General features: G+C 35.9%; 1 protein-coding gene across 3 annotated transcripts in view; it reads left to right on the forward strand.

Moving 5' to 3' along the window:
* The window catches only part of LOC101887829 (Ig-like and fibronectin type-III domain-containing protein 2), a 386843-nt gene that overhangs the window by 135595 nt on the left and 231791 nt on the right, over positions 1-19457 (forward strand). For 2 of the 3 annotated variants that reach the window (XM_059129337.1, XM_059129338.1), the window contains exon 4: positions 4946-4968. The exons of the other annotated variant lie outside the window; for it this stretch is intronic. The gene's annotated coding sequence lies outside the window, so the exon portion shown is untranslated. The remainder of the gene's footprint in view (positions 1-4945; positions 4969-19457) is intronic. 3 annotated transcript variants of the gene reach the window in all.

Consider the following 19457-nt stretch of genomic DNA (forward strand, 5'->3'; position numbering starts at 1 on the left):
CTAAGGGCGTGAGAAATGTTTTTTTTTTTTTAAGTTAGCTTTAAGTTGAATGTTTAGATGGGGGCAAAATGCATTTGAAAAAGGATTTAAGAAAATTATTTTTATTTTTATTTTTGCTTTTATTTCGTTATTTTTGCTGTTAATGACAAAAATCAGTGAAATCTTATCAATTTTACGGAGCGCTCGTGAGTAATCCAATTTAAAATTGATGTTTTCGAAAGAATAAGAGTTAAGAAGTTATTTTTTCCTATAGACCACTGGAAGTAGAATCTAAAATATCGAATTTGAAACAAATCCGTTAGAAAATGTGGACCCTGGACCGATATACTCCATTTTCAATGCCAAACATCCTAGGAATAATATTAATGCAAATTTCCCAATCGAGCTCGAGCAATACCTAATTTTAAAAAGATTCAAGAATCCGAATATAGTGAACTTATATAGACAAGTTGATGCTAGAGGGTATTTTACACATTACGATTTTCTAATTTCAAACAATTTTATTATACCCCGCAGCCATATGGCTCGAGAGGGTACATAATTTGCCTCATCGAAAAGACGCTTTCAGATCCTAGGTCTGTTTGGACCAAATCCGTTTCAGGATATCGTATGGCTCGAGAGGGTACATAATTTGCCGCATCGAAAAGACGCTTTCAGATCCTAGGTCTCTTTGGACCAAATCCTTTTCAGGATATCGTATCGTATCCGATTTGATCGAAACTTGGTACATCGTAATATTATTACCAAACTTAGATTGAGTTCGGAGATGGGCACCTCCCCCACAAAAGGTCGAATTTTCAAAGAAAAGAATTTTTTTTCACAGGGAGAAAAGGGATAATTCGATCACTGTTAAATCAGGAAATTGACAATATCGGTCCACACCATCAAGGGTCAAAATTTCGAATAATTATAACTCTTATAAGATGTGATGTAAGTGTCCGATATATATGATATAGTTTGAAAATGGAATATATCGGTCCACTCCTTGTGGTACCTCCCCCCAAAGGGTCAAAATTTTGGATATACATTAAACTTATAAAACGCGAAATTAACAACCGATTCCATTCGGACTTGGCACGTCTCAATATTTTCATCAGCACAAGATCTTCTGATATCTCCCGGATAAAGGGTTCGTCCGTCTGTTGTAATTATGCTAGAGTCAAAACGAATTAAGGTAGGAAGCTAACATTTTGCACAAATTAATCTTTTGTGTGCAGGCAGGTCAAGTTTTAAGATGTGCTACATCGGTCCAGGATATCGTAAATCCCCCATACAACGGTACCTCTCGATATTTGGTATTTTCATGATTTTTGCCACATTTTCAATGGAATTGTCTGAAAATCCAAACAAGGGGCAAATCCTCCAAAAATGTCTAAAAATTTACCATTGCGAGGGTAAATAAAAAGGTTCCATGAATCATCATTTTAGGGGGATGACGTCAAAGACAAAAATATTCTACGTAAAATTCTATTCCAAGTTGCCGAAGGCATAAAATCTATATTTACACTATGTATCAAAAAATTTTTTGTTTTAATATTGCCGAATAAAACAAAACAATATTTTCTGTCTTTTTTTTAAGTTTGGTGTTCTATTTTTAAGTCTCTGCGTGGTAGTAATATGAAACTTAGCTTTTGACGCACTGTGACAAAGAGAGAAATATTCCGCAAAAAATGTCGCTAGGAGTCTCAGATATCTAGGTAAATACTTTCTGTGAAAATGACGTTAGAAATGTCTATATTTTCGGAAAAAATCAAAGTGCAAATCAAATACATAAAGTGATCCAAAATTAAATTCTTCTATGAGTCTCTGAACAGAAAAAACCTGCTACTATAGTAAAGGGGGTTTTAACTAGAACACAATTTTTAAAATTGGCGCCATTCGAAATGCTATTAAAATTATGTTCGGTGACAAGGTTTATTTCCACCTGAATGGTTTCGTCAATAAACAGCATTGTCGCATTTGGGGTGAGGAAAATCCTTGAGAGATTCACGAGAAGCAAATGCATCGTCAAAGTGGCACTGTGTGGTGTGGTTTTTGGGCTGGAGAAATAGTTGAACCTTTTTTTATGAAGACAAATTAAAAAGTATCAGTCGATTTTGCCGACAGATATATAGCCTCTGCTTATGTCTTACAATAAAATATACTTCGACTTGATTATTCAAAATGTTTTTCTTTTTTGGGACGGTACCGTAGAAGTGTGATACAATTATTGCGACATGCCAGGCTTGGACTGTATTGACAACTTCCTCCCCTTTATTAGAAAAGATTGTAGATATTTTTTGGAAATTTTTGAAATCTTGTGGCAGAGGTAGGAGAAAGGGTGGACACCAGTATTAAAAATTATGATAAAAATTGTAAGATGTGCAATTATTACATATTTCCAGTTTTGTGGGATTAATTGGTAATCATATTTTGTGGGGAAGGTACCAGTAGGAGTGGACCGACATATTCCATATTTAAACTATATAGAAATATTATTACTTTACGCTTTGTTGAGGATGTACCTGGAAGAATAGACCGATGAGATCCATATTCACACTAGCACTAATGCAGATGAAGATATTATATTGTGCGAAGTTAGAAGAATTATAGAATAATTATTTATCGAATTATTTTGAAAAAGTACCACAACGAATGGTCCTGTATATTCCATATTTACACCAGATCTTATTTTAATAGGAATATTAAAATATGCTAACTTCGAAATCAGTCGGATTTTTATTTCACATTTTATAGGAGTTTTAAGTATTCAAAATTGTGAGCTGAACATATCGCAATATTGATAAATGATCTCGTGGTAATGCCATTGAAATTCCAAAAAGTGCGAGAACTTACACCGCCACGGAAAGAAAATGGACTCAAAAGAGTTAAAGAGTTGCTTCGCTTGGCCGAAAGTGTAGAACTACCGAATTTGGTTTTCTCCGATGAAAAAACATTCGTTGTCCAGCAGTTTGTAAACAAACAAAATGATCGTGTTTACTTGAGGTCAGCTGAAAACGTGCACCTTCGGTTAGCCACCAGAACTCAAGCGCCGGTCATGGTGATGGTGTGGGCCGCCATAACAGCCGATAGTCGCATTCCGCTCATATTAATTGACCGTGGCATCCGAATATTATCGCGAAAGTATCCTTGAGGGTGTATTTAAGCATTGGGTATGCAAACATTTTGGCCGCAGACCTTGGACAATCCAACAGGACTCAGCACCATCGCACTCAGAACGCGTCAACCAAGAATGATTACAAAATAAGGTTCTTCGCTTCATTTCCAGCACACGATGGCCACCAAAATCTCTGGACACCAATCCGTTGGACTATGGTGTCTGGAGTATTTTGGAAAGCCAGGTTGGCACTAAAAAATACCAAAGTGTCGATCACCTTAAGCAAGCGCTTCGCCGGGAATGGGTCAAAATACCGCAGAGCAACATTCCTGCAGCGTGTGACGGTTTCATTGGCAATTCGAAGGCGATAATTCGTGCCAGAGGTGAAAAATTCGAACAAACCCAAACTTATTCTAAAATTTGATAATATTTCCGACATTGTTTGCTTTCATTCAATAAAATTTAAAAAATATTGTAAACGACGTTTGACTTTGTTGCAGTTTTTTTTCTTTTTTATCTCACCCTGTACCCTACCCTAAATCACCCTATTTCGATTTAACGACAACCGTGCGTCTATCTGTCCGTCCGTCTATGGAAATCGCTCTAGCTTTTGAACGATTTGAATTTGGTTGATAATATTTTACTCAAATGTGCGTTTCGTCTACAGGACTGTTGCTATTGAAAATGGGCTATATAGGTCCACGTATAGTTATAGCCCCCGTATAACAAACAGTAGCTCCCTATATTCGGTATTTTGACGATTTTAGCGATATTGTTCTCCGAAATCGTTTCAAATTTCGAAATTATAGTTCGCTATGGGTACTACAGTCTTTGACAGAAAATTGTCTAGGCTGGTCCAGGTCTTCGTATGTCTCCCATATATTGGTACCTCCCCATATTCGGTTTTGGTGGCATTATTCACCGGAATTGTTTCAAATTTCATATTTGAATATTGTAATGGCCTATGAAAAAAAATGCTTATGCAGTTCAACGTCTTCGAATAGACTCCAACACAACGGATACTCCCTACATTCGTTATTTTTAAGGTATTAACGAAATTTTTAACTGATTTTGCTTCTTATTTCTGTCTCCTTTTTTTTGAAAATTTCCAAAATTTAAGAAACCTAGACCGTTATTTCGTTGACGCAGGTTTTGACATTATTAAATTATTTACACCCCTAGCCATATGGCTGAAGTTAGAAAAATTAAAAAAAAATTGGACACAACTTTCGATGCGGGTTATACCCGAATCATCGAAGTAACGGTAATAGACCCATGTCATTTTGAGTCGATATGGTCATGTCTGTCTGATTTTTTCCAAGTGATGGAGGCTATTCAAAGTACGGCCCAGCCGAACTTACTGCTTTCATTCATATTTCATATTTTATTCAAAATTTTGAATTCCACCTGTTTTGATGAGGCTACCTGTATTTTTGTGCCATGGTGATGCTATATACCATGGTTGAAGATTCCTTTGGGTTTCTTCAAACTTCGCTTATATTTAAATTTTGTCGATATAATGGCTCGAGTAGCGATCCACTTCCCCTCTCATATTTTACAGAATGCGAAATGAGTAATTTACACATATCGCAACAAGAGTATAAAACACAATGTGCAGGTCGTTCATAATTATCGTTCTTTAAATGATTGCAAACAAGTTAGAAAAATTTTGCTTTTCAAAATTCCGAAATTATAAACTATGCTTTAATACGTCCGGGCTTCATATTCAGTTACCATGTAGTTTGTTCATTAAAGTAAACAACTCCTTTACGAGTAAATATTTTCCTTACCCCACAATTTTTTAGAAATCCATTCAATAAAACATTTTCTTCTTATTTTATTTTTCAGGTGATAACATTTTTTCCTTAAACGTAAGTAAGAAAATTCCTTTTTAAAAAAGACGAAAATACCTTCTGTTTAGAGTTCATCAGATTTCGAATTATTTGTGGAATTATAACGACTAGAGTTTATTATGTATATGTTTTCACATGCTTCATTTTTATGACATGTCTCTTTCGGTTTCTTTCTATTTCTCCATCATCGCCATATACCATTTCAGTGAAATTCTTTGGCCCGGCTAACATATCTTGCTCTTTATGTGAGCTGAGAAATTCTCTTGACTTTCGTGTTTGTTTGTCTTCTGGTTCGTTTAGCTGATAGAATTTAATAGCGCCAAAAGAATGTTGACATTCCACAGATAATCTCTTAGACAGAAATATTTGTATTTACATTCTTCAAGATTTCGCAGAGGAAGCCATACCCAATGAAGAGCTGGAATGTTGAGTTGTGAGCAAAAGCAAAAGCAACAGCAAGTGCTGCCATCACGCAGCAGTATTTGATGAACTGACCATCATAACAGAATAATAACGTTATTTTAGTAGGTGAAGAACAGCAAAAAATGGAAAGGTCAATGTGTTAAGGTGTTGGAAAGGTTGAGAAGGAAAAAAATGAATTAAAGGCAGACTTGAAATCCTCCACAAATTTGTTGTTTATCCCCACCAACTTTTCTCTTGAGTAAAAACAACCCAGATATTTATTTGAAATAATGACAGTACTTGGTTGCAATGCTCCTCGTTTAATGTCCTTTTTTATTAGCATGACAGAGACCGAAGAATACCAAAAAAAAAAAAAAAAAAAAAAAACAGTAAAGAAAGTCTTGAAGTTGGTCGGGGCCGACTTAATGATACCCTACACCGCTTTGCTAATTTAGTAGAGCTCCACATAACAATTAAAAGTTTTTATGCACAATTAATTTGAAATCGGATAAAGATATATATGGGAGCTATATCCAAATCTGAACCGATCTCGATAAAATTTGGCAAAGATATTTCTGAGCTGTATTTGATATATTTCCCTGAATATCGTTGTTACGGAGAGCATATTACGGCTGTGGGTAAGAAATCGGATAAACTATATATATGGAGCTATAGCTATATCTGAACCGATCTTCACCAAATTTTACCTACTAGCTTCTAGACTCAATTCGGTCGTAAATGCCAAATTCCATCCCATTTGGACAAATATTAGACGTTTGGTGCACAATAAAAGGTAAATCGGACGAATTTATATATGGGAGCTATATCCAAATCTGAACCGATCTCGATAAAATTTAGTAAAGGTATTTCTGAGGTGTATTTGATATATTTCCCCATATATTGTTGTTACAGAGTGCATATCACGGCTGCGGAGGAAAAAAATAACAAATCGGATGTGCAATATATATGGGAGCTATAGCTATATCTGAACCGATTTCGATCAAATTTGGCATACTTATTCGCAGGCCTAATTTGGTTGGATGTGCAAAATTTCATACTATTCGGGCTAATAATAAACGTTTGGTGCACAATAAAAGGCAAATCGGGCGAAGATATATATGGGACCTATATCTAAATTTTGACAGATTATCTCCAATATCAATAGAGTTCGTCCTTGGGCCAACCGCACGATTTGTGCAAAATTTCATCTGGATCGGGTAATAAATTCGAACTGTATTTTGTTTACAAAAATACATGGACGGACGGACAGACAGACGTTAGGACGGACATGTATAAATCGACTCAGAATGTGATTCTATGCTGATCATCAAAAGGAACTATGGGTCTATCTCGTTTCCTTTTGCCTGTTACAAACAAATGCACAAATACATAATACCCTGACCACCTTGTGGTGTAAGGTATAAAAAAATGGCACACAACTCTGGCCAGAGATTTGGATGAAAATATCATTATATGGTCAGAGAGTGTATTAATGTATTCCCTCTGCCAGGCAACTCTTTTTATTTCTTTGTTGCTTTTTTGTTTCTTTTCTTTTCATTTATTGTTATTTTTGTTAATTCCATGTGACCGCCCAACAATGTATGTTGATTTGTTGGCCCCAAAAAAAAAAACAAGGACCTTGTTTTTCATTCGAAAAACAAAAAGAATGGAGAAAATGGCTAAATGCTATGACATAATGTTTTCTCTGTGTGTGTGTGTGTGAGTGTATGTGTCTTTGTGTCAGAGAGATGGTGCCTGAGTGGTTTTTGGTGTTATCACCAGCCATCGACATGGTCGTGTCCTCATCTGCCACATTGGTCGTTCGGTTGGTGTTTATGGCTGGTTCGGATACCAGCACTGTGGCTTTTGTTACTGTTGTTGTTGTTCTTATTATTGTTGCTGTTATTATATGTATGTATATAGTTTGTAGTGTGTTATTTTTTATGAAAAAGCATCATTCTTCCATAAACAATAATAACAATAACAGCTTAGAAAACCTAAAAGCGCACTCCACCATTCTGGAGTTACATGAAATGGCTGGATAAAGGAATAAAACTAGAAGGTTTTTTTTCCAGTAATGTTAGCCAAACGGTGGGTACATAAGGATTGAAAACAGCAGAAAAGTCTTATAGATGCTAAAACTATTGACGTAGGTAGCGGTTTTTGAAATAAATTCCATGTACAAAAGATTATTAAATGGTATTATGGTTTTTATAGACATGTTGAGATATATCCATAAGACCTGTTAAGTCTCTCTGTATTTTTTTAATAAAAGGGAATACGAGTTACGCGGTAATAGTTTCACCTTTGATGAGAACTATCATTATAAACGCTTACAATATAGAGTGGATTGGATTGTCATATAAAGACACTTTTAATCATAATTATACCCTCCACCTTGGAAAGGAGAGTATATTCAATTTGTCATTTCGTTTGTAACACCATATAAAGTATATATACTCATGATCAGCATAAAATTCTAATTCATTTTAACGATGCCCGTTTGTCTGTTGAAATCACGATATAGCTCACATTATTTGACATAGAGCTTTAAAATTTGGCACAGTAGTTTACATTGTGTCTAGGATGGTTAGTATTGAAAATGACCAACCATTTAGTGGCGGAACATTGTACATACATTATTCCACGGGTTTGTCTAAAAATGGTAGTTGTTGTTTGTAATGAGTTGCAGCTTCGGTGACAGAACATTGGTTATATAAGTCCACGTTTTCGTATTGCCCCCATAATACCTCCGGATATTAGGTATTTGGATGGATTTAGCTACATTTTCCACGGATTTGTCTAAAAATTGGTATTTGTAATTCATGATGGGTTCTAGCTCCAGTGACAGAACATTGTATATATAGGTCCACGTTTTCATATATTGATTTTGATGATTTTTGTCACATTTTTTTAAAGGATTTGTCTATAAAAAGGTATTTGTTTTTCGTAATGGCTTCTACCTCCGATGGAGGAACATTGTACGTTTTCGTATAGCCACCCGTATAACGGTAACTCCCGATATTCGATATTTTGATGGTTTTGCCCACATTTTCTACTGATTTTTCTAAAAATTGGTATTTGTAGTTGGTAATGGATTCTAATGCCTACAAAACATTGTCCAAATTGGTCTTAGTCATTCTAACCACATTTACCCACGAACGGCTCCAACCATTCTCCTACTGATCTCACTGGAGTTTGTAGTTAAAAGATTGGAAATGCGTACTTATGTGTATAAAATTTGATACAAATTGAAATTGTGATGAATCGATTGAACTGGAATTCTGAAATTTGGAATGAGAGTCACTGATAGAGCGGAGGATAGATGCATCAAAGGTTTATTGGAAATTCGCACTTTAAATATAAGAAATGTTTTAAAATGTAAGGAAACTACTAAAATGGTACCATTGGGGATTATGTGAACGGATAACGCTAAAAACTTGAAATTTTGTGTGGGAAACTACGTTGGAAAATAAGCTTGATATATAAAGGTAGTTTTGGAAAGGTGTATTAAGTGTGCGAACTGTATGGAACTAAATTCTAAACAGTTTTTGAAGCTATAATTTTGATTTTTTTCTTGGCATCCCTGTTGGTTGTAAGTTTTTGATAAAGATGTGGTCTTGAAAATGTGTACTAGAAGTGAACTTAAAGTACTAAACAGTACTATATTTGGTACAATGTGGTATTCGGTGTACATAGTACATGAAGTCGGAATTTTGGTATTGGGGTAGCTTTTCATGTATGGCGTATATGGAGGTGGTTTCAGAAATGTGTTTTATAATTATACGAAAAGTATTGAGTGATACTAAATTTTGGTAACAGGAGAAGGGATTGAGATACTAGTTAACTGATGGTATCTGAGGTTGAGATTGGAGGTGAGTTTGAAAATACATACTATAGTTTTTCGAAAAGTACTAATTTGAACCACATTTGGTATTGGGTGAAGGGATAGGGATGGATCATCAAATTTGATATTAAGGTCTCTGGTATCTGGTATAGAGATATGAAGGTGGTTTTGAATAAGATGTAAAGGTGGCTTTGGAAATGCGTACTATTATTTTTTTGAAAAGTACCAATTGGTGAAAGGATAGAGCTAAAATCCCGATGTTTGATGTTGAGGTCTTTTTTATTTCTTAGTGTTTGGGATTGAGATTTGGAGGTGGGTGGGTTTGATATTGGCTGAAGGGAAACCGTGAAATTTTTGGTACCAAATTTGGTACTATATGTGAAGTTTTGATTAAAAAATTGTATCAAACTGAACATTTTGTGCATTTTGAGTACTTAAAAGATCAAACACGAACTTTTGGAAAGAATCTAAAATTTTAAGGTGGAATTTTCGATGACGAAGTATGGGACACTTGCTACTGATATTACACGTTTGGTGCACAATAAAATGCAAATCGGACGAAGATATATATGGGAGCTATATCTAAATTTTGAAATTTTAAATAGGGTTCGTCCTTGGGCCAAACAAATGATTTGTGCAAAATTTCATCTGGATAGGGCAACAAATGCGAACTGTACTTTGTTTACAAAAATACATGGACAGACGGACGGACGGACATGCATAAATCGACTCAGAATGTGATTCTATGCAGATCATCAAAAGGAACTATGTGTCTATCTCGTTTCCTTTTGTCTGTTACAAACAAATGCACAAAGACATAATACCCTGACCACCTTGTGGTGTAGGGTATAAAAAACTCCCAGATTGTTGAAGCACCGATAAGCTACTATATCAACTGCTTCAAAACATCTCTCATGGAAGAAACTAGGAAAAATTACCCTCGAAAACCAGTTGCAAGGTATCTAAGACCATCTGGCCAATTATCTCGTGATCCCTTCTATTACTTAGTAGGTCTTATTCAGGGAACATGATAAGCATACTGACTGGCCACTGCATTATCAGGTATCTGATCTCAAGGTGTGATAACACAATTCCTGACTACTCTGGACTATGTGATGATATAAGAGGTAGAGACGATTGAACACCTTCTTTCAAATGTCCCATGTTGTCCAACAAGAGACATAGGCTTTTTGGCAGGTGGAAGAAAGGAGCTCTAATGTTCTTCTCAATCATATATGTCATCATCAGCTACAAGTTTTGTAAAAGCATTTCCTGGCTAAGCATACCACTCTGCTACCCGTACTCCTTCCTCCTCTCCTCTCCTCTCCTCTCCTCTTCCCTTTTCTTTTCTTCTCTTCTCTTCTCCCTCACTCAATAAACCTTTACGTCTCCATTTTCTATATCTCCTATCACCAAAAAACCTTATTCTTCCTGAGAAGAACACATTGGACCAAATGTCTCCGAGAGAAGTGTGGTTCCCATTGTTATTTTTTGTCCCACTGTCCATAGTTTGCGACTGGTATCTGCTGTATCACCATAAATGCCGCGACGTGCAACAAATCCTGATCATTGTAACAGCGCCAAGGACATAGAACTCCAATTCAACAAAAACAAACAAAAAGCAGAGGAAAACACCGAGAGCAACATCATCGTTGTTAAACAGCGGCATAATCATCGTCCCCATTATCATCCTACAAAAATCAAAAAATTTACAAAAAACAAAAAAACGTACAGCCAGCCAGCCAGCCATATTGTCATCTGGCTGACAAGCCGGTCACCGAGAAGCATCCTTTATAGTTGTAAAACAATTTTAATGACCCTCTGGCATTTATTGTTCATATCAATTTCTAGTCTCATAAAAACATACACACCCAAACAGACAACAAAAAACACAATGTGTGTTTCCACGTTAGTTTATCCTTTCTCTTGTTTGTTATCCTTGCCTGCAAAAATAACAAAACAAAATGGAGTGAAAAAATCTCAAAATTTTTTTAATCAATATTTTTGTTTTTAATATTGTCAAAACAAACAAATATTTTTCTTTTTGCAAAGAATCCATGGCTGCAGGCATTTTAGATCGTGGTCTAGATAATTTCATCACACCAAAGGATAATGGAAATTTTGGGAAAGCTGTGGATGGTGGAAGAGATAACTATTTTAAAAAATACGAATAAAAGAGTTTTGTATGGATATTTTAGTTTTTGGATAGATTTTGTGGCTTTGTATTTTTCTTCATTTGTAAAATATGACTAAATTGTATAGATTTCGCAGTGATCTTATTGTCAGAATACATAACTCGTTTGGTACTCTATATATTTTCCTTAAATTTAATCAAAATTTAATACTATTTATAGACTATACGAAGATGTGGACCTGCAAACGATTTTTTTTGCCATAGGTTGTAGTAGCCATTAAGATACGAAATTTGAAACGATTTCGGTGAATAATGTTAACGGGGCTATACGAAAACGTAGACCTGCATACAAAAATTTTTATCATAGGCTGTAGTAAACTTTACGAACTTCAAATACGAAATTTGAAATAATTCCGGAAAATAATGTCGCTAAAATTATAAACATATAGAATATCGGGAGGTACCGTTATATGGGGGCTACACGAAAATCTGGACCCGTATACAACATTTTTTTCGATAGGTTGTAGTACCATTAGATCTTCCAGTATGAAATTTGAAACGATTCTGGTGAATATTGTTGCTGAAATCATCAAAATGCCGAATATCGGGAGGTACCGTTATATGGGGGCTATACGAAGACTTTGACCTGCGTACAAAAATTTTTGTCACAGGCTGTATTACCTATTACGAATTTCAAATACAAAATTTGAAATAATTCAGGTGAATAATGTGGCTAAAATCATTAAAATACCGAATATTGGGAAGTACTGTTATATGGGGGCTATACGAAAAAGTGGACCGACATGGCCCATTTACGAACTTAACCTGCCTACTGGTAAACTATTCATGTATGCAAAATTTTAGCTTTCTATTTCAATTCGTTCGAAAAATAGTGTGATTAGAACAGACGGACAGGCAGGCGTACATCGCTAGATGGTCTTAGAAATTTACGCCGATCCAGAATATATATGCTTTGTATGTTCTATTATGAATATTTCGAGGCGTTAAAAACGGAATGACAAAGTTAAAATAATCCATGGTGGAGGGTATAAAAACTCTTTAGTTTGTCAATCCTGCATAACATTAAAAACCCCCACTTCAAATTTCAGATTCCAGCTTTATTCCTTCCACAAATCCTAAAGTTGGTACTTGTTTTGTACTTTTCGTTTTTTATACCCTCCACCTTGGAAAGGAGGGTATATTAACTTTGTCATTCCGTTTGTAACATCCCTAAATATTCGTTTTAGACCCCATAAAGTATATATATTCATAATCAGCATAAAATTCTAAGTCGATTTAACGATGTCCGTCTGTCTGTCTGTCTGTCCGTCAGTCTGTCTGTTGAAATCACGATACAGCCCACATTATTTGACGTAGAGCTCCAAAATTTAGCAGAGCTATTTGCATTGTGTCTAGGATTGAAAATGAGATATATCGGTATTGAAAATGAGATATATCGGTCCACGTTCTGGTATAGTCCCCATATAACGGTACCTCCCGATATTCGGTATTTTGATGATTTATGCCACATTTTTTCACGGATTTGTCTTAAAATTGGTATTTGTAGGTCATAGCGGGTCCCTGAGCGTGTGGCAAAACATTGCATGTATAGGTCCACGTTGTGGTATAGCCCTCATATAAAGGTACCTCCCGATATTTAGTATTTTAGTTTTTTTACCACATTTTTTCACCGATTTGTCTAAAAATTGGTATTTGTGGGTCATAATGGTTTCCAGCTCCGGTGGCGGAACATTGCATGTATGGGTCCATAATTTGGTATAGTCCCCATATAACGGTACCTCCCGATATTCAGTATTTTGATGATTTATGCCACATTTTTTCACGGATTTGTCTTAAAATTGGTATTTGTAGGTCATAGCGGGTCCCTGAGCATGTGGCAAAACATTGCATGTATAGGTCCACGTTGTGGTATAGCCCCCATATAAAGGTACCTCCCGATATTTAGTATTTTAGTTTTTTTACCACATTTTTTCACGGATTTGTCTGAAAATCGATATTTGTTGGTCATAATGGGTTCCAGCTCCGGTGGCGAAACATTGTAATTATAGGTCCACGTTTTGGTATAGCCCCCATATAACGGTACCTCCCGATATTCGGTAATTTGATGATTTTTGCCACATTTTTTCAGGGATTTGTTCGAAAATTGGCATTTGTTGGTCATAATTGGTTCCAGCTTCGGTGGCGAAACATTGCATGCATGGGTCCATGATTTGATATAGCCCCCATATAACGGTACCTCCCGATATTCGGTATTTTGATGGTTTTTGCCACATTTTTTCACTGATTTGTCTAAAAATTGGTATTTGTGGGTCATAATGGGTTCCAGCTCCGGTGGCGAAACATTGTAATTATAGGTCCACGTTTTGGTATAGCCCCCATATAACGGTACCTCCCCATAATCGGCATTTTAATGGTTTTTGCCACATTTCTTCTAATGTTTCTTTTACCCTAAGGTGGAGGGTATTAAAAGTTTGGCCCGGCCGAACTTAATGTTTTTTTACTTGTTTTTTACAATTTTGTACCATTTAGTACCTTTTAGTATTTATTACCAAAACCACCTCCAAATGTAAACCCTACACATAAAAACTGATCCTAATTCCAAATTTAAGATTACAAGTGGTATCCATTCACGCAATACCAAATTTAGTACCGTTCAGTACCTTTGCAATTTTCTAAAACTACCTCCATATCCCAATCCTACACTCCGACAGTAATCTTTTTTTTTCCAAATTTCATGATACCAGTTATATTGATACACCCAAATCCAAAGTGTACCAAATTTAGTACCATTTAGTACATAAGTACAAATTTTCATAGCTACATATGTCATATCGTATCCAATCGAAATTGTACCAAATTTAGTACATTTTAGTACACATAAGTACAAATTTCCAAAATTATATACATATCCATTCCTACAAAGCAATAGTATCTATCTTATTTCCAAATTTTAAGGATTTCGACTTTATCTGTTTGCCCAAAATGAAAATTGTACGAAATTTAGTACATAAGTACAAATTTTCATAGCTACATATGTCATATCGTATCCAATCGAAATTGTACCAAATTTAGTACATTTTAGTACACATAAGTACAAATTTCCAAAATTATATACATATCCATTCCTACAAAGCAATAGTATCTATCTTATTTCCAAATTTTAAGGATTTCGACTTTATCTGTTTGCCCAAAATGAAAATTGTACGAAATTTAGTACTATTTAGTACACATAAGTACAAATTTCAAAAACTGCATATATATCCGTTCCTACAATGCAAATTAATCCTATTTCCAAATTTAAGGATCGGTTCATCCAAACCCAAATTGTACCGAATTTAGTACCACTTAGTACCGTTAGTGCTCATAAGTATACATTTTTTAAACTACCTCCACACCCCAATCCTACACTCCGCCAGTAATGTTAATTTCAAATTTAAGAACTCCACCTCCATCCGTTCCTCCAAATTCAAGTTGTACCAAATTTAGTACATTTTTAGTACTTTCCATAAGTACACACTTCCAAAACTACCTCCTTACATCGATTCTAATCTTCAACGTCGATTCCAATTCCAAATTTCAAGTTTCTAGCTCTAACCGTTCACATGATACGAAATGTTACCAAAATGTTGTAAATTATAGTACTTTTCCAATTTTTATAGTGCGAATTTCCAAAAACCCTTTGGTACATCCATCCATCCATTATACACTCCATGAGTGACCCTCATTCCAAATTTAGGAGTTCTAGCTCTACTGTTCTCTCAAATACAAAGGGTACCATATTTAGTACCTACTTTTCGTACTATTCTAGTACAAATTCGTAAAAACGCAGCCTTGCCATATCTCTTCGGACCAAGAGTGACCCTCTCACAAAATTTTAAGATTCTTGTTTTAGACGTTTCGTCTGGGCTTTGATAAATCCTTAATTCAGCCAGTCAATTACTTTAGTCCGGGTGAGATGAAAAAACTGCAACCACCTTCAGACTGCTGTCATTTTTAAGCCACTCGTCCGACAGCTGTTAAATTTATTCCAGTGACAGCTCATTATATTGTTTACAAGGGCACAAAAGCATTTTGGTGGGAATTTTCCAGAAAAAAAGTTATTCGTGATGGAATTCAAGCGTGATGGTGTGATCTCTTCATTTTTGGCTGGAAAACCACAAGTGGCTGTCGTTAGAGCACTCCAGCATTTAAATCTGTTGTGTCTTGTAACATCGCCCGTTATCGTGATACTGGTAGCGTAACCCGACGTCAAGGGAGTGGACGGAAGAAAACAGCAACTCTCTTGATGTTGATGATTCGAAATGTAAAGAAGCGACTTGATCGAAACCCGCGTTGCAGTGGCCGAAAAATGACTCGTTAGCTGAACATATATTTCATTCGGCAAATATTTAAAAATGAACTCGGGGTGAAGCCATTGAAATTCCAAAAAAGTGCAAAAGCTTACACCGCAACAGAAATAAAATAGGCTCAAAAGAGCTGAAGAGTTGCTTCGCTTGGCCGAAAGTGGTGAACTGCCGAATTTGGTTTTCTCCGATGAGAAAACATTCATTGTCCAGCAGCTTGTAAACAAACGAAATGATCGTGTTTGCTTGCGAAGGAGGCCAGCTGATAACGTGCACCTTCGGTTGGCAACCAGAACTCAAGCGCCGTTCATGGTGATGGAGTGGGCCGCCATCCGGTGGTCGCTCTCCGCTCGTTTTAATCGACCGTGCCGAATTTTATCGCGAAAATATTCTAGAGGGTGCCTTGAGCACGCAAACATTTTGGCCGCAGACATTGGACATACCAATACGACTCAGCACTATTGCACCCAGCACGCGCCACCCAAAAATGGTTACAAAATGAGGTTCCTCGCTTCATTTCCAGTGCACAATGGCCACCAAAATCTCCGGATACCAATACGTTGGACTATTGTATCTGGAGTATTTTCGAAAGCAAATTTGGCACTAAAAAATACCAAAGTTTCGTCACCTCAAGCAAGCGCTTCGCCGGGAATGGGCCAAAATACCGCAGAGTAATATTCGGGCAGCGTATGACGGTTTAATTGGCCATTTGAAGGCCATAATTTGTGCCAAAAGGTGAATAATTCGAACAAATATGAAGTTATTCTAAGATTTGATGTTATTTCATTTAATAAAATTTAAGAAAAAATTAAAAATTACGGTGTTTGACTTTATTGGAGTTCTTTTTTATCTCACCCTGTACAATAATAATAATTAACATTTAAATTTAGTAGCAACAAATGAAAAAATAATCGTACAAAAACCGACACTTCGTATGTGGCAAAATGATTTTAGTGTAAGGATTTTATTTGCACTCTTAAAGTTACTTCCTCACACGAGTGGGTGTGACGCAACATCTGAAAACATTTGAAGTGTAAACATATGGTTGCATGTGTGTGTGTGTGTTTTGTATTGATTTAGTATATACATTCATATATATGTACACGTGTATGCATTTGAAGCAATTCTCCCCTATTTTTTTTTACAACAAACTCAGCAACACCAATCATGTCCATCACACAATGCAATGTTACAACCAACCAAGAAACCCATTGTCCTGCAGCTCTCCTACATAGTTTCCCACTGAGCAAAATAAAAGAGAGCAAAAAAAAATATATAAATGAAATACTTCATCACATCACTTCACACCCTATTACCAAACTAATCACTCACATGTCTTGCACATTTAACATCAAGTACTGGTACTTCTCCATGTCCAACCAACAACAGCAACTTCAATCATAGTTTCTCTTTGGTATCCCCCAATAAACATATGCACACACACACATATACATATACCCACATATGTATGCAAGACGACCACAGAACGAACGTCAGTAATGGTAACTGCAACAAACACCCAAACATAGAGAGTACTTGGGTGGCATTAGAATTTGTCATGCTTCACCTGTGGCATTTTGTTCGTTCGTTCGTCAGTGTGATGATGAGAGAAGAATTATTAATCATTGCAATCAGAAGTAAAACATCACCGAGACATGGGGAGGAAAACACATATGTATATGTGAATTGCTCACAAAACCGACCATGTCAGCAGGAAATTAACATGAATTTGTTCAGAACTGATGTTACGACCAACAAAAAATAAAGTTTGACAGGAGATAAGAAATTGGAAAATATAAAGCAGTGGTTGGCAGAGGGTTGATTTTATATACCAATATTTATATTATATATATATATTGTATACACCAAACTGTAGAGTAGGGTATTATGTCCTTGTGCATTTGTTTGCAATATGCAGAAGGAAACTAGATAGGCCAATACATACTTCCAATGATCTCCGTAGAATCCCATTCTTAGTGTTCTGTACACATATCTTTGTAAACAAATATAGGTCACATTTATTGTCCGATTGAGATGAGCAAATCATTATACCCTACACCACATTGTGGTAAGGGTATTATGTCTTTGTGCATTTTTATATCCTACACCACAAGGGTATTATGTCGAGATAGACCCATAGTTCCTTTTGATGATCTGTATAGAATCCGTCCGTCCGTCCGTCTGTCCATGTATTTTTGTAAACAAAGTACAGTTCGCATTTATTGCCCTATCCAGATGAAATTGCACATTTCATTTGTTTGGCCCAAGGACGAACCCTATTGAAATTGGAGATAATCGGTAAAAATTTAGACATAGCTCCCATATATATCTTCGTCCGATTTGCCTTTTATTGTGCACCAAACGTGTGATATCATGCCGAATAAAATGGAATTTTGCACATACAACCGAATTAGGTCTGAAAATAAGTATGCCAAATTTGATCGAAATCGGTTCAGATATAGCTATAGCTCCCATATATATTGTTCATCCGATTTGTTATTTTTGTCCTCCGCAGCCTTAATATGCACTCTGTAACAACAATATTTGGGGAAATATATCAAATACATCTCAGAAATACATTTGCTAAATTTCATCGAGATCGGTTCAGATTTGGATATAGCTCCCATATGTGTAACTTCGTCCGATTTACCTTTTATTGTACACAAAACTTCTAATATTCCCAAATTGGATGAAATTTGGCACCTACGACCGAATTGAGTCTAGAAGCTAGTATGTCAAATTTGGTGAAGATCTGTTCAAATATAGCTATAACTCCCACATATACTGTTCATCCGATTTATTGCATTTGTTACCCAGAGCCGTAATATGCACTCCGTAACAACGATATTCAGGGAAATACATCAAATACAGCCCAGAAATATCTTTGCCAAATTTTATCGAGATTAGTTCCGATTTGGATATAGCTCCCATATATATCTTTATCCGATTTCAAATTAATTGTACACCAAATGGGTAATACCAGTCTGAATTTAAAAAATAAAAATGCTTCGGCATATTTAGCCCTTTGAACTTTAAATTTTAATTATAATCATAGCGTGTATGATTGAATTCTCCCATAAAAACTTTTAATTGTTATGCGCAGCTCTACTAAATTAGCAAAGTGGTGTGGGGTATCATAAAGTCGGCCCCGACCGACTTTAAGACTTTCTTTACAGGTTTTTTGTGACATGGAGAATGAAGCGAGATAGATCTATAGTTACTCTTGAGAAACTTCATGGAATTACCTTCTGATTCGATTTATGCATGTCAATCAGTCCGTTCGTCTGTCCATGTATTTTTGTGAACAAAATGCCGGTCGCATTTATTGTCCGATTGAGATAAAATTTTCCAACAATATTTGTTTGGCCCTAGAACGAACCCTATTGAAATTAATGAGAATCGGTTTAAATTTAGATATAGCTCCCATATATCTTCAACAGATTTCAAGTTATTTGTGCACCAAATGGCTGAAATATCCCACCGAATTCAGTCCAGAAGCAAGTAAATCAAATTTGGAGAAAATTGTTTCAGATATAGCTATAGCTACTATTTATATGTTTCATCCGATTTGGTGTTAAAGTCCCTCACATGCACAATATACAATCCAGAAAAATGATATTTGGTGCCTGATATCAGATAGAGCTCCGCCATACCGCTGCCAAATTTTATTAATATCTGTTCAGATTTGAAAAAGTCACAAGTCGGGCGGGGCCGACTATATGATACCCTACACCACTATGACTACTTAGTAGAGCTACCG

This window comes from Musca domestica, unplaced genomic scaffold, assembly GCF_030504385.1.
Source record: "Musca domestica strain aabys unplaced genomic scaffold, Musca_domestica.polishedcontigs.V.1.1 6, whole genome shotgun sequence".
NCBI classification, from domain to species: domain Eukaryota; kingdom Metazoa; phylum Arthropoda; class Insecta; order Diptera; family Muscidae; genus Musca; species Musca domestica.